The sequence below is a fragment of the Erithacus rubecula genome (genome assembly GCF_903797595.1).
Source record: "Erithacus rubecula genome assembly, chromosome: 19".
Classification (NCBI taxonomy): domain Eukaryota; kingdom Metazoa; phylum Chordata; class Aves; order Passeriformes; family Muscicapidae; genus Erithacus; species Erithacus rubecula.
In genome coordinates, this window is record NC_136671.1 from 5,425,883 (window position 1) to 5,439,860 (window position 13,978).

General features: G+C 44.6%; 1 long non-coding RNA gene across 1 annotated transcript in view; it reads left to right on the top strand.

The window, feature by feature from the left end:
* Positions 1 to 13,978, top strand: part of LOC306810256 — a 125,405-nt gene that overhangs the window by 67,635 nt on the left and 43,792 nt on the right. The window contains exon 2 of the long non-coding RNA XR_013776420.1: positions 12,265 to 12,426. This is a non-coding gene — a long non-coding RNA (uncharacterized lncRNA). The remainder of the gene's footprint in view (positions 1 to 12,264; positions 12,427 to 13,978) is intronic.

A 13,978-nucleotide genomic window follows, 5' to 3' on the forward strand; every position in this document is an offset into this window, starting at 1 on the left:
TTGCTTGATTGTTCCAGTAATGCTTAAATGGACTATAATAAAGCTTTGTGGGTTTTCTTCTCCTATCTGAAGGAACACTTGTATTGTTGAGGATCTGGCCCAGTTCCTGTGTACGTTGAATCAACACTCAGCTGTGTTTTAAACTATAAGGGCTGGGGGATGTCAAAGACTCCTCCAGGTACACGGGGGCAGGTATGGAGGTTGTTAGGGAAAAGGGAACCCCAGTTGTGGCTGCAAGCAGGGAATGCTGGTGCCCCACTACAGCAGGGTCGGGGGCTGCTTTCCCCACACATGAGCACAGCCACTCCAACAGCAAAGCAAAGGCCCAGGCTGGTGTGAGGGCACTCACCTCACCCTCTCGGGGCCGCTGGGGCTGTGGGGTGATGGCCGCCAGGGTCAGGGATGGGGCCGTGGGCTGCCTGAGCTCTGTAGGCAAGGGAGCGCCCTGTGGGTCGGGGGGAGGTCTGTGGGTGAGGAGCAGACGAGGGGCTGCCTAAGGCAAGCGTCCGTCCGTGTTGTCTTGTATGTCAGACTTGATTAGATTTGCCTGGCGCTGGGGCAAGGCCTCCACGCTGTGAGGGGTGGGGTCTGGCCGGAGGGGCAGAGCCAGACCCTCCTTTTATGTGCTGCTGAAAAGTGTCCTTTGTTGTGGGGTTGGCTGGCTTTGTCCCTTTCTGGAAGCAGTGCCCCTTTCTCCGGGCTTCAGCCCCGCAGAGAGGTGAGCAACCCAGTCTTTTTGTGTCACATCTGAGCTCTGCCTTGTGCCAGTGCTTGGGTGTTGCACTGACCCCCCCCCCCCGGGGTCGGGAGAAGCATTTTTCTGCTAGTTTGGAGTTGTTAATTTGAAACTGCATTTGGCAAGGATCCAGCAAGGTGCTAAGCTACTTTAAATCAGGACTTCCCCCCCACCCAAGTCCCTCCCCTGTTTCTTCAACCCTTTGTGAAAGGTTTAGAACAACAACTGGAAACAGAAACTCAAATAAAATCTGCTCTTCCAGGCCTTTCTGCAGACATGTCCCCCACAGACTGAATGATCTGCACTCAGCAATTTCCCATAGGGAAATTAAGGCTTTGTTATTACAGTATTAATTTTGAGGAACATAACAGACTGGGAGTAAACAGCCTTTAGTTGACTTTGTGAACCCCTGAGTTCAGGGACTGATAATTGTCTGCCCCTTACAAACTGCGTACTCAAATCTTCCTGTATTGGAGAGCTCCAAGATGTGTACACCACAAACCAGAGCGCTCAGTGGGTGTGAAGGCAAAAGGTGGGTGTTCCAGAGAGCATTTTTCAGGCTATGGATCCCAGGGGTCTTGTGTCTCTACCGTGGGATAGACCTGGACTGAATGTGCAGCCATGTCCAAGGACAGTGCACTGGCAGTGCTGCATTGCTTCCCAGTCCTAAGGGCTTGGCTTGTCCAGCAGCCTGTTTGCCACCGTCTTGCCCATTGCATCTGTAACATATCCATCCCTATGCCATGCTCTTCAAAGAGTTAATTTATCTTGTCCAAGGCCAGGTGACAGGACAATGAAACAATTTTCAGATGACAGCTGGGCTTATATTTACTGTGTATATTTATTGCTTTGATTAAAATAATTTTAACACTACAGTAGCTGGAGGGCTGGCTATCTTTCTGTTAATATAACTCATCCCTACTGTGTTGCCTTTGGCAATATGAGAATGATGACTGATCTACAGATGCCTCCTCTGCAGACTGATGCTGTCATTGCCCTGGGCATGCATAAAGGTTTGGCACTGCAGGGGTTAAATAGCTCGAGAAGGGTGGAGGATTCTTCAGTCAAACCCAAACTGATTGCACCTGGTTTGCTCAACCTGTGTGTAAATGACACCGTGGTCTTCCCACCCCCACCCCAGCGAATGCCACAGGGGCTGCCAAGGTCTACGTGCAGGTAGGGCTGTGCGAGCAGGTGTGGGGCCTGCAGCGCTGGGAGGCTCCTGGCCCTGCCGCGGGAGCAGCCGCCTGTGCCAGTCACACGCACACGGCAAGCTGCAATCACCCGCAGCTGCTTAATGTTTGTAGCCTCTGTTAAACATGCATGTCAGCCACTGAGAGACCTTAGCAGGGTCTGTCCTCTTGAGCAGGAAAAGTGAGATTTTGGTAGCATGCATTAGGCAGCCTGCTCAGCCCTGCAGTGCTCTGACTGCTCTGTCTTTGTTGCTCTGATGTGGCTCTGAGTTCCCAAGGCTGGGCAAGGCCCACTCCTGTCTTTGCTCAGTTGTGCCTCTGGGATAGTGCTGGCTTAATGTACAGAAGAATTGAAAGCAAGGAGGTTGCTCACATATATGATCATTGCTTTGCTGTCCTTAGGGAAGCAAAGAAGGGTTTAGGTCCATACATTTGGGACTCAGAATTTAGTCTTCGGGAGTTTAAAGGACTTGAGAGTCTTAGGGAATTGCTAAGGAGGCAGTGAGTTTTTTTTACAGGAAACTAGTCTGGAAGTGTGTTCAGGAAAATTATGCTTCTTTAAGTGTGGGCACCTTGTGCAGCAGAGAAAGTGATCACTATCATGCAGTAGAGGGGCTGAGATTATTCACATTTATTCTCTCTTCCCCCACCCTGACTCCAGGTGGAGCCAGTCCTTCCTTTTCCAGTTCATGTTTACAAAGACAATTGTCACTGGGTCATCCTGCTCTGCAGAGCCTGTGCTTTTTTACATGTCAACCAAGATACCATTCATTTCTTACTCTGTGTCCACTATTTAGACCAAGTATATATATCTGTGGGTGTAAACAAGACTGTTCTGCTGAATGTATAGTTCTACTCAGCTCTAGTGGAGGGAGTTTGGCCCAGGGTTCCCAAAGGCTGACCTGCATATGGGTTTTCTTTGGCATTGTATAAAGACTGAGGTGAGTGGTAAGAGCTGGGGAGATTCCATGTTGTGGCCCAGCTGGCGTGTGCAGCCACAAATAATAATTAATTGGCTCTTTAAGAAGTCTTGCAAACTCTTTTTTTTGTCTGTCTGTCTTAAGCTCCTTTTAATTAACTTCAGTCATGTCCCAACACATCATCTTGGCTGAATCATAGACCTCACTGTGCCAGTTTTTTGCATTCCTGAAATACACAGGCCGCCAGTGTTGCAAATGCAGCTTGGAGGCAGCGGCTCAGAGGAAGTTGGGCAGCTCTCCTGGAACTCTGAAATTTTCAGGAACTGTTGTAACACGGAGAAGCAAAGCAGACCAGCCTCTGCTTCAAACTCGTGTGTTGTCCAGTTCCCAACAGTGTTGCTGGCTTCCACTTTACCCGCTGACTCAAGGCACAGGCACCTGTGTACAAGCAGCTTTGTTCCTTCAGAAAGCCCCCTATTCGGGTTACAGAGCTTGGGGCATACAGCCTTTTTTCCCCATTCAAGAGCTTGTTTCTTTGTCACACTTCTTATTGCAAAGGGTCAGCTTTCAAGATTGTAGGGCATGTTAACAAGATACTCAGGCATACTTAGTCACCAAACAAAGTCTGTGTGGCAGCAGGACAAACTTTTGTGTCTCTTCACTGGAAAGCTTCAGGCCTGATCCAAGGACCATTTCCTTCTTTCCAGAAATTTGGGGTTCAGGAATGTCTATTGTAACCTGTCTGTGCTGCTGGTAGAAATAATGCCAATGGTTTTATTGCCTCAAAGCTGTATGAATAGCTTTTGTCTCTTGATCTTTGTGGTTGAAGCTGGGGGCTTCTGCATTTGGTAACTTAGACTCAATCTTAGCACTGCATTTAACAATATGTTTAATTTACTGAAAATAAGGGAGTGGTCTCTTGGTACATGTTTAATGATCGTGGAGTTTTGATCATGGAGTTGTCCAACTAGGGCAAAAAAAAAAAATTGTTAACATTCAGTGGTTAACAGCAGCTTTTAAACAAAGGGGGTGCAGCATTACAGTGGTGAGGATCTTCATCCATTTGAATAATGTATACTGCTGTATTCTTCATTCCAAAGCATTTTTGAACCAAGTTTGGAAGCAGTCTTCAAATAAAATTATCATATTAAAAAGAAGGGAATTTATTCAGGATACTTCTGTGATCTGTGCTGAGGAATAAAGAATTGCAATTTACCTTCTGCCCTAATGAGATAGATAGGAGACAAAGCATTATGATAGCAGCTTCAGGTGGTGTGCCCCAGGCTGCAGGTGAGAAGCCATGAGTTGCCAGAAAACTCTTTTCCAGCAATTCTTGTGTTTCCATAGTAGCTCCAGGAATGACTGCTCAAAGATTGTTGCTGGACTGTTTTTGGGGTGTATTTTGAAAAGCTGAGAGGAAAACACATACGATACCTGAAAAAAAAACCAAAACCCAAAAAAAAAAACAATGAGGGAAAAGTACCTCAGTCTTTTGGGAAAAGCATAAAAAAACCAGAAAAGGTAATTTCCAGCAAGCATCAGGTTGGAGCATGGCAGCAACATCTGGATTGCTGGAGGCTGTACTAAAGAAGCACTAAAGACACAGGCACATTGCAAATGAATAAGAAGCAGGAGCAGCATTCAATAATGAGCAAGAAAGTAAAGCAAAATTGAAAATGCCTCATCAGTCCCGTGGAACTTAAGCTAATTCCCTCTGCATCCAGTGCATGACGTGTCACTATGTGTACAGGCTCTGACCCAGCTGCACCAGCTCTAAGGTGAGGTAGAAGTTGCTTAGAAGTTTTGAAAAGAAAACTTGTTAGAAGTCAAATAGCAAAATACACTGGTAATGAAAATGAGAGAGAACTTAATGAGCTGTTAGGGGGGACACTCAACTTTGTTGCCTGTTCAGGAATTAAGAGTCTGCTGAGACACAAAGGATTTGGGTCTTTCAGCCTTAAGGAAAGACCAGGTATGCTACAGTGGCTAAGTTCAGGAATATATTTCCTCTGACATACTTTAGAACTAACGACTTGTTTTTAAGGAGCATGTTAGCCACTGCTTCCCAGGGAGAACATTGCCATGGGTCTGGATGCTACCAGACCTGAGGGAATGTTCACTCCAGGTGCACAGAAAATTGCAACCCTAGAATGGGTTGGACCCCAAAAGAGATTTCAGAAGGCTGCCATGCCAAAAGCACGACTTTAACAAGAGAGTTATAAAAAACTCCTGTCATGGATGTTACGATAGTATTTTTCCTGAAATTCTTCCTCTAGTGAATAGTAAACACTGGTTTCTAAAGCACTTACTGGGCACCTGTCCCACAAGAAGTGCTGGAACAGCAAAATTGAAGTGTGCTGTCAGAGAGAGAGGGCTGGACTTGGCCTTGAGCCACTGACAGCCTGTTTAATTCACTCAGTGAGGTGCAGGAGGAGAAAAGGAAAACTGAGTCACTGGTTGTTAGAAATTATGAAAACAACTACCAGGACTTGCTCACAAAGATCCATTGGTAGGTTATGCCCCTTTTCTCTGTGTAGGGGCAAGGCTAGTGTATCTTTAAACAAATCATACAGTAATTTGTTTTGTTTTTTGTTGGGTTTTTTTTCATATTTTTCACATATTTTCAGCTATGATTTTCTTTCAGCAGACCACTTAAGCCTAGGTAAACTATGAATCAAGTGTTGTTTATCCTGAAGATCTGGTGTTGCATGTTTATAACCAAAAATGGGTGCACTTTTGAAAGTGAAGGAGTTAAAATAGCTCTCTTTCATACTAGGTGAAGTGAAGAACGCATGCCACTCACTGATGCAGGAAGAGAAAAAGATCTTTGTACAAAAGTTTGGGATTGCATAAAGTAAAAAGTAACCAGTGGTAGGGGAAAAAAGAAAGCAGGTAGCTTTCAGAACAACATGTGCTGACCAACCACCAGCTGCCTCTGGAGAGCTGACCGGGCAGCTCTGGGCTTGCTGACTTCTTCCAGCATGCCACTTCTATAAAATTGTTACTGGCTCTGCTTCCCTGTGTTCCCCATGGCACCCACAGCGATCCCCAGGCACTATGTATACATGATGTGATTCACTGTATACAGCAAAGGATGGGAAGCTCTGCTTCCCAATATTTTTCTGTCTGCTTCCACCTCTGAAGGGAGGTTCTCAGATGTTCTGCATGGTTGTGTACCAGGCAGTTTCAGCCTATGTTTCCATTTCCAAAGGACTTCAAAAGAGAAAGATACTCCCATTATTGTTTTGCATGATAGCAAGTTAGGCAAGCATCATTTTTGGATGCCGTTGATGGAAGACTGGTTACTGCCACTGCCAAGTGGGTGTCTAAGTTGAGACTATCAAATTATGTCTGTTGTATTAAATGCTTTGTTAAATTTCCGGCTTGGAAAATTATGCATGTGTCAGACAGAGCTTTCTGTTCTGGCATTAAAGCAATCTTGGCACCCGGTGCAAACTGTTTACTTTAAAAGCTTAATTTTAAATATAGTTTTGGAACACACTTGGAAATGTCTGCAAATCAAGAGTAACAGACAGGAGACTAAAGCACTGTTTCCTTAACTTCTGTGTCCTTTGAAATACCTTTTGCTTTGCTTTGTGTGAGCTGCTTCTGGTTTGCTTGTGATTTATTCACACATTGTTTCTTCCTGAATTGGACCGTAGCTGAAAGACAGGTAGGAACTGACAGCACAAAAGAACATAATGCACAGCACCATTTAATGTCTTTTTTAGTGTTATTTAACCCTTTTTTGTGATATGAGACTGGTGCAAGGAGAACATGTTCTACCTTGCTGAGCAGTCAACAGAGAAGCCTGTGTTAGGATCCTGAAGGGCACTCTCCAGTCTGCTGCAAAGCCAGTGGACATGCCAACATGCAGTGCCATTAATTTCCAGCTAGCAGAAAGGTTCTTTAGAGTGCCAAGCATGACGCCAGAATACAAAACACTTCATTCATCAAAGCCATAAGCAAGAAATTCTGTGTTTTTGGTTTTAGAAGTAACTTTTGTACATTTATTACTTTTTCCACATTAAACATCATTTATGGTTTGGAAATTGTTCAGGCAAGGGACATGTGGTTTCTGCTCCTGAATATCAGCAGCAGTTTTGCTAGGTTCGGTCTCTATATTTTGTTGACATTTTTTGGTTTTTCGTTTATCTTTTGGGTGGACCTTTTTGGAGCAAACTGCCTCAAGGAGCCCATAACCTTCTTTCTAAATGAAGACTAAGTGAAGGTGAAGAAGATTACTTTGGTATAGGGAATTTGGGTTCAGAGCCAGACTTTTGCAAAGTATCTGGTGAAAAAATATCTTTTCTGGGTGTTCTCTCATCAGAGCAATTGCTGCAACAAACTGAGAAATAGGAATTTTACACCTGTGCTTTGAGGCATAGGTTGTTAGGTTTTTCCATGGGCAATGTGAGAAGTTATGGAGTAGCTGTTGAATTTTCAGTTAATTCTGTTTGTGCTGAATGAATGGGAAAGGGCTAACTCAAGATCATGGTTTATATGGAGATTTCAAGACCCTACTTTTTCAGGCCTTTCAGTGCATAATTGCCACATTTCAAGGGAGAGTAGATGAAATTACATAAATATATTCTCTATTTGCATCAAAGCAGAGGTGACTGCATGGATTGGATGTGCTTTTGTTCCTGCAGCAATTTAGATTCCAGTGCTAATTCTTTCTTTAGCTGACCTGGAAGGACAGAATTTAGAAACCAATGCTGGTTTTTGCCTTTCTGTATTCAAAGCTCTGTCAAAAAAAACTCCACGTGTAAGTGCTCTGTGGGGGTCCAGTTCTGCTCCTTGCTGAGTCCAGTTACTCCACTGAGTCGTGACAAGCAGATGCTGTGGGGTGTCTGGATGCAGTGACAGGTACTACAGTGCACAAACTCCAAGAGCTGCTGCAAGTTCAAAATCAATGCCTTTGTGATTCTGGGGCTGATGAGAATCTAAAAACTTCCCTGCTGGGTCACACCAGTGGGCTACTCCCATCCAGACACAGATTTTGTCTCTAGAAAGGATAGCAGGAGATGCTATTTAGAAGCAGCTTTCAAACTTGGCCCCTGTCTGTGCTACACTCACACTTCTCAGGTGCTGACTCATGTCTGTCCAGAGAAGCTCCTGTTGTCCTCTTCCCAGAATCTCTGCTCTGGGGGTCTGTGTTCCAATTGCCCCTGAGGCTCAGAGAGCCCTTTTCTGCTATCATTTATAGCAGTCAGACGGAGTCCCTGCTGTCTTTCCTGAGGTGTACTACCAAGAAAAAGGGCCCTGAATAGAGGACTTATTTTATTTCCCTGTTCCTGCCTGAATGAGGAATGAATAAAGACATACCCTATGATATATTAGGGGAGTTCTCTTCACTCCTTGGCCCTTTGCATCATGGCCCAGTGACTTCTAGTGCTGGGTGCCTCTGTTCTGGTGCAGTGAGCTTTGAGACTGAAGTTTGTGAAAGTTCTCTCCAGAAATAGCCAATGTAAAGTTGCCTGGAGCATGCAACAAATGATGCCTAGAAACTCTGGAATCTGGGATGGAAGCCTCTTTAGTGTTTGCCTGTATTCTTCCATTACCTGACCAGGGCATCCATCTGTCTGTTTTGGGTAAAGAGCAGCACTAAATTTCAAGGAGATAAAAAAAAATATTTTAACAAATTCTTCAGTTTGTTTTCCTCACTTGCCTAAACTTTTCTGTGTGCCTACTTCGTATCCCAGCTGCTTCTGCAAGTCTAATGTGTCTCTATTTCTAAACCTAGCTTCTCCTTCCTGGTGCCCTGGGCTAGGGGCTTGAAGCATTTCTCTCTGGCCTCCCACAGCAGAGCAGCCTGTGACAGCGGGGTCAGGACCACAAACCTACGCGTGGTGGTGCAAGCTCTCCTAGCTCAGTCTCCAGCTTGATTTGCAATGGTTTCCCAATAATGGGAAGAGATTATGAAATCAAAGAAAGGCACACAGATGGAGGAAGATATGTCAGGGCTGCCAGGGCAGCTGTTTGAGATCTCTGAATCAGATGGAGACAGAACTCCACCACCCTCAGCTTCCCCACCCTCAACCAGGACATCTCCCATGTGCAAAGCAAAACCAGCCCCACCCCAGCCGTGCCATTTTAGCTAATGGCCTAGTTAATAAATGGCAAATTCCAGGGGTAATCCTGTCAAAGCCTTCCTGACATCCTCAATTGATATTATTAACCACAAAGTGCTCCCCTGCTCATCTGATTAATACCAGAAGAATTTTACTAACAATCTTGATTGGGTTATTACAGAGGGCAAATGCAGGAAAGATAAATATTCCAGGGAAAAATGAGGCTTTAGACAAGAGGGATATCCTGAGTGTCCATGGTTTGTAAAGCTTTTCACCTTGTGGGAAGGGAGAGGTTTGTGATTATATTCTGCTCCCCAACAACCCTTGCAAAGGATGTGTGTCCCAGCTCTGCTTTGCCTATAGCTCATTCATGTTACTGTGAGCAGTGTAAGCCAGGCAAGTGCCTACATCTGTGAAGGGTTGCAGACTTTAAATGTATAATGGCAGAGACCCACGTAATTGTTCCCTTGAAAAGTCTGTCGAGGCCAAATTTTTTGGCTCCTGGCACACAGCTGAAAGTAAAGGGAGGAGCAGAGGTTTTTTTCCTATCTTGTCCCTACCATACTCCTTTCCTGGAAAAGCTGGGATAATAGTTTGGAGGCTGGGTAAGAAATACAGTATTTTGGGAAAGATTGTGGGCTGCTTACCCTCTTACCCTTTCCCACTCTTTCTAGAGCTGTGGTTCTCAGTTATCTTCTGTTGAGATGTCAGCTAGTCACACTTCTCAAACTGCCTGCAGATTCAGACAGACACCACAAGATTCCTTACACATGGGCTTTTAAGTATTTATCATCCTGCAGGCTTCTAGAAATGGTGTGGGGAGAGGGTCTTTTTTAACGGATGTCAAGATTGTGATACAGAAAATGAGTAGATCAGTTCTTCATCGCTCTTTTCTGATGCTGCCTTTGATAGCTCTGCTCTCTGCATCCTTGCTTCTTCGTTACTGGGAAGTATAACAAGGTTTGGTCATGCAGGTGTGATCAGAACAGGAGCAAATACTTGGACACAGCTGAGTGGTCATTTGCTGTGTGTTTCCCTGGCAGTTCTCTAAAACTGGAATCTGCTTTGCTGACCAGAACAGGCATTAATGGGAAAACTACATAGGGAGGAGATAAAAGACAGAAATGTTTTTGGAGTTGGATATAATTAGCTGATGTGTATAAATAGTTAATGGGAGGAATAAAGAGGACACAGACTCTTAATAATTTCTACTGTAAGGGTGTTTGAACATAAAAACTGTTTGCCAGAGAGGCTGTGGAATCTTCATCCTCAGAGATAATCCAAAATCCAACTGTGTGTTCCCAACACACTGTAGTGAGCCTGCTGAGAGCAAGGCGGGGTGGACTAGATGATGTCCAGAGCTGCCTCCAATGTCAGCAATTCTGTGATCCTGTAAGGACACTTGCAAAAGACATGTTAGAGGGTAGTTGGGATAAGCTGACTTGGCTTTGGAAGTTCTCACAAATCCCTGGAAATACCATAGTTGAAGGCAGCTTTCCATATATTTGGGTTTTTTTTCCAGGCCATGTGAAACAGCCTGCAGACTAATTGATAATTTCAACTGGGGAAAGGGGTGAACTGCAGCAAATTCTCTGAAGAGAAGAAATTTTTAAGCTGCCTCTCTATTTCAGATAATTTTGCACGTAGCTGCACTTCAGCCCCTGCCCCAAAGTATGGGGCTGTGCCATTCTCTTTCACATAGCAAGCTTGGCATTTGCCTGAAGGTATGGGAAGAACATCTAGGAGGTTTAGAAGGAGAGAACTGAGAGAGCCGGAGGCCCTTAAACAAGAAGAATGAAGGAGAAATGTGATAACATCATGGAGTAGTAAAGGGCTGGAGAGACAGTACAGGTAATACAAGGAGAATGGGTATAATTTGTTATCTGTGTCCAGGGCATATAGGACAAAATGTCGAGGTTTTTAACTACAGCATGGCTTTCAGAAAAAAAGAAAAAACAAAAACCTTTATAGCAATAAAACTAATGAAGCCCAGGAATAAAATGCAAATATGGCTGTGAGGTCTGTGAAGGAAATATTTAAGGCATAGTATAGAAATTTCAGTCAAGGATGGCAGACTGAGCTGACCTACCTTGGGGCAAGCAGATGGTTAGACCAGAAAGTCTCTTTCTGTTCATCTTCTGCGACTCCCTAAACAGTGGGAGTTCATGTGCAGCAAAGAGCTTGCTTGCAGGAAGAGGTTCCTCTTAATGTCCCCCACTAGTTTCTAACTCTTAAAAAGCAAGAGAAATTCATTTTACCTTGTGGTTTTCTTGCCCTTGGACTGTCTCAAAATGTAAGATGCACCATCTTTTGTGGCTTTCATATCTGATGATGTCACCAAATTCAAAATTAGTCCTGGGTCAACCCTGTCCTTTGCAGGGAAGCTCAACACCAGAATTGGTTTTTTTTGTTGTTATTCTATTCGTGGTTGTTCTTTTGCCTTGTCAATAGCTTGTCTAGAAGACCTGTGCCCTGCAATCATATAACTTGCTGCCAATATCAACATATGTAAAAGTGTCACTGCACTCTACAGAGGCTCCTAACATGGAGCAATTTCTTAGGAGAGGGGGTGTGTTGGAAAGGCAAGCAACCTCCCTGGAGTGAGAGAGGCAATCACTGCTTGTTAACTGATCTTGTGGAAGGAGGGGAAATAAGCTGATAAAAATAATAAAATGTCATAATGCAGAATAATTTAGGCATCAATTCCTGTACAAGAAACCTTTGTAATTCATTGAAAGACTTTAAAACCTGATCTGACATATCCATAGGGAATTCCCCACCAAATATGTCTTATGCCTTTCCTACTAGCACCCTCCCACAACCTGTCCCAGATCACAGATAACATTTTAGGCATGCTCTGTGTAAGCAAGAGGGAATAGATCCCACTGGTAAAGCAGGCAGTTGGGGAGATGAAGTTTTGTGCTTTAAGACATCTTCTCCAGAACCTTTCCAGCTTCAAAATCAGCTATGGGAATTCACTAGCAGCTGAGCAGGGATTTTTAGGCTTTTGCTGAGTTTTAAGTTGTGAAGCCAAAATCCCTGAGGAAAAGAAGTTTCCAAGTCTCCCTCAGCCTTCAGGTCATAGCACCTTTTCAGTCCATCTCTCATTTGCTCCTTCAGAGGAAGGCACTGGCCTCAGCAGTCTCCTGCTTTCTGCAGCCTGTGCTTTAGAGGTGCCTTCTCAAGTGTGGGTGAGCCTCACACTGCCCTGGAGAGCCAAACCCTGTAACGTGCTGAGAGAGCAGACTCCCTGCTCCTGGCATTTCTGTATATTCCAGCCCACAGCCATTCCCTTTCTGAGAAACCTAACCACTCTGTGTCCTTTGTTCCCTCCCTCTCAGCTCCCTGGACACATCTACTGCCATGAGATGTCTCAGCCAAGGATTTGGAGCCAAGATATGAAGGAAATGCTTTAACCAGATGTGTGCCCATGCCTGTGACTCTGAACTTTCAGATGCTGGTATTTAAAAAGATTGCCATCTTCCCTGCCTCCCAGCAGGTGAGTAATGGGTGGGACAGCAGCATATCCAGAAAAACACCTCTTTTTCAAATGGAAGCAGGGGAGGTTATAATTCGACTGCAAAAATTTGCTCCAGGCTGAAAACTTGGCAAACAAAAGCTCAGCTTAGGAGTGATTTAGAAGGAAACAACAAAAAAGCATAAAATAAATCAGGGCAGTCATTTTGGGTGGAGATGAGGGTCCAGAGCTTAAAGATCATTCTTTAGTGGGGGAGGAGAAGGAGCAGCTCAACACAGAGTTGCATTTGGCTCTTAGCCCTACTATAACTAAGCCTTTCAAAGCCAGGAGAATAAACTTAATACAAGTCCAGTCCCTAACCTTTTTGTCAGAGGAAAGCAAGGCCCCCCTGTACTCTTTAAGATAGAATGGATGCAGATATGATGGGATTAGTTCTTCCAATTGCCACTTTCTAAATATGGATTTCCCTATACCTTAAATTGTAAAAGCACATGAAGTCATTAACACTCAGTTTGCCCAAGAGGAAAAGAGGGGCTACCCTTGCTTTCAGCATTGTGACTCTCCTCAGGCCCTCTCACTCTGTGCCATACCATGCCTGCTGCTCAGCATCTGTCTCCTGCTTTTGCCTTTAGCATTGCACAAAGCCACTCCATACCAAGATGGAGACTTGAACAAGAGGATGACTGCTCCTTGCAGCTCTTACATGGGGCTTGTTCACAGTCCCAGGCTGACAAAGCTAAGGAAAAGGAAGAGGTGACCCACTGCATAGCAGCAGAAACCAGAATACCTCTAGAGGGAAGGCTTTTTCAGACCATAATGAGCACAGCAAATGTGTTTGACAGCACACTAGACACAGGCCTTGAGAGACAAAGACAAGGCCCAGCCAGTTCCTCTGTCTTTTGTCATCTCCAGACCTCTGGACCCCTCCAGCCTGTATGCCCATGCATAATTACATTGCAGACTCCCTTTATAGTACTGTGACTGGGAGATTTTCCTGATGACCTGGAGCCTCCACACATCCTGTTAGGGAGAAATGGTGTTAGGGAGTAATGATGGCATTCTAGACAAACTCCTCAACCTACAGAAAAGAACTTCACAGAGGAGTGGGTTAGACACTGGAACAGGTAGGCCAGCAAGTGTATGAAAGCTCCATCTTTACAGATTTTCAGAACTCAGTTGGATAAGGACTAGAGCTACCTGGCATAGCTTTGCTAGCTCCCCTTATTGCAATGCACACTTCTAAAACAGCCATTCCCTTGGCTGCCTGATGGAGTGCTTTGGCTGTAGCAGGTAGCAAATAACAATAGGCTAAATGAATGATCAAAGGCTTCCTCCCACTGCATGGTTTCATTCCCATGTTTGGTTCCATCAGCTTAAAGTGACACAGGCAGTCATGGTTTAGATGGGATGCTTAGAAGAGGCCTTCTTTGAAGGGCAGCACAACTTAAACCTCTGGTTTTCTTCATAGTGTGCTCATATAAAAGAAATGCATTTTATTCTGTCCTTTCTTCAGGCCTAATGAAGCAGGGAGAACCAGTCACTACAGAAACTTCTAGAAATTGGTCTGTTTGTTCAGA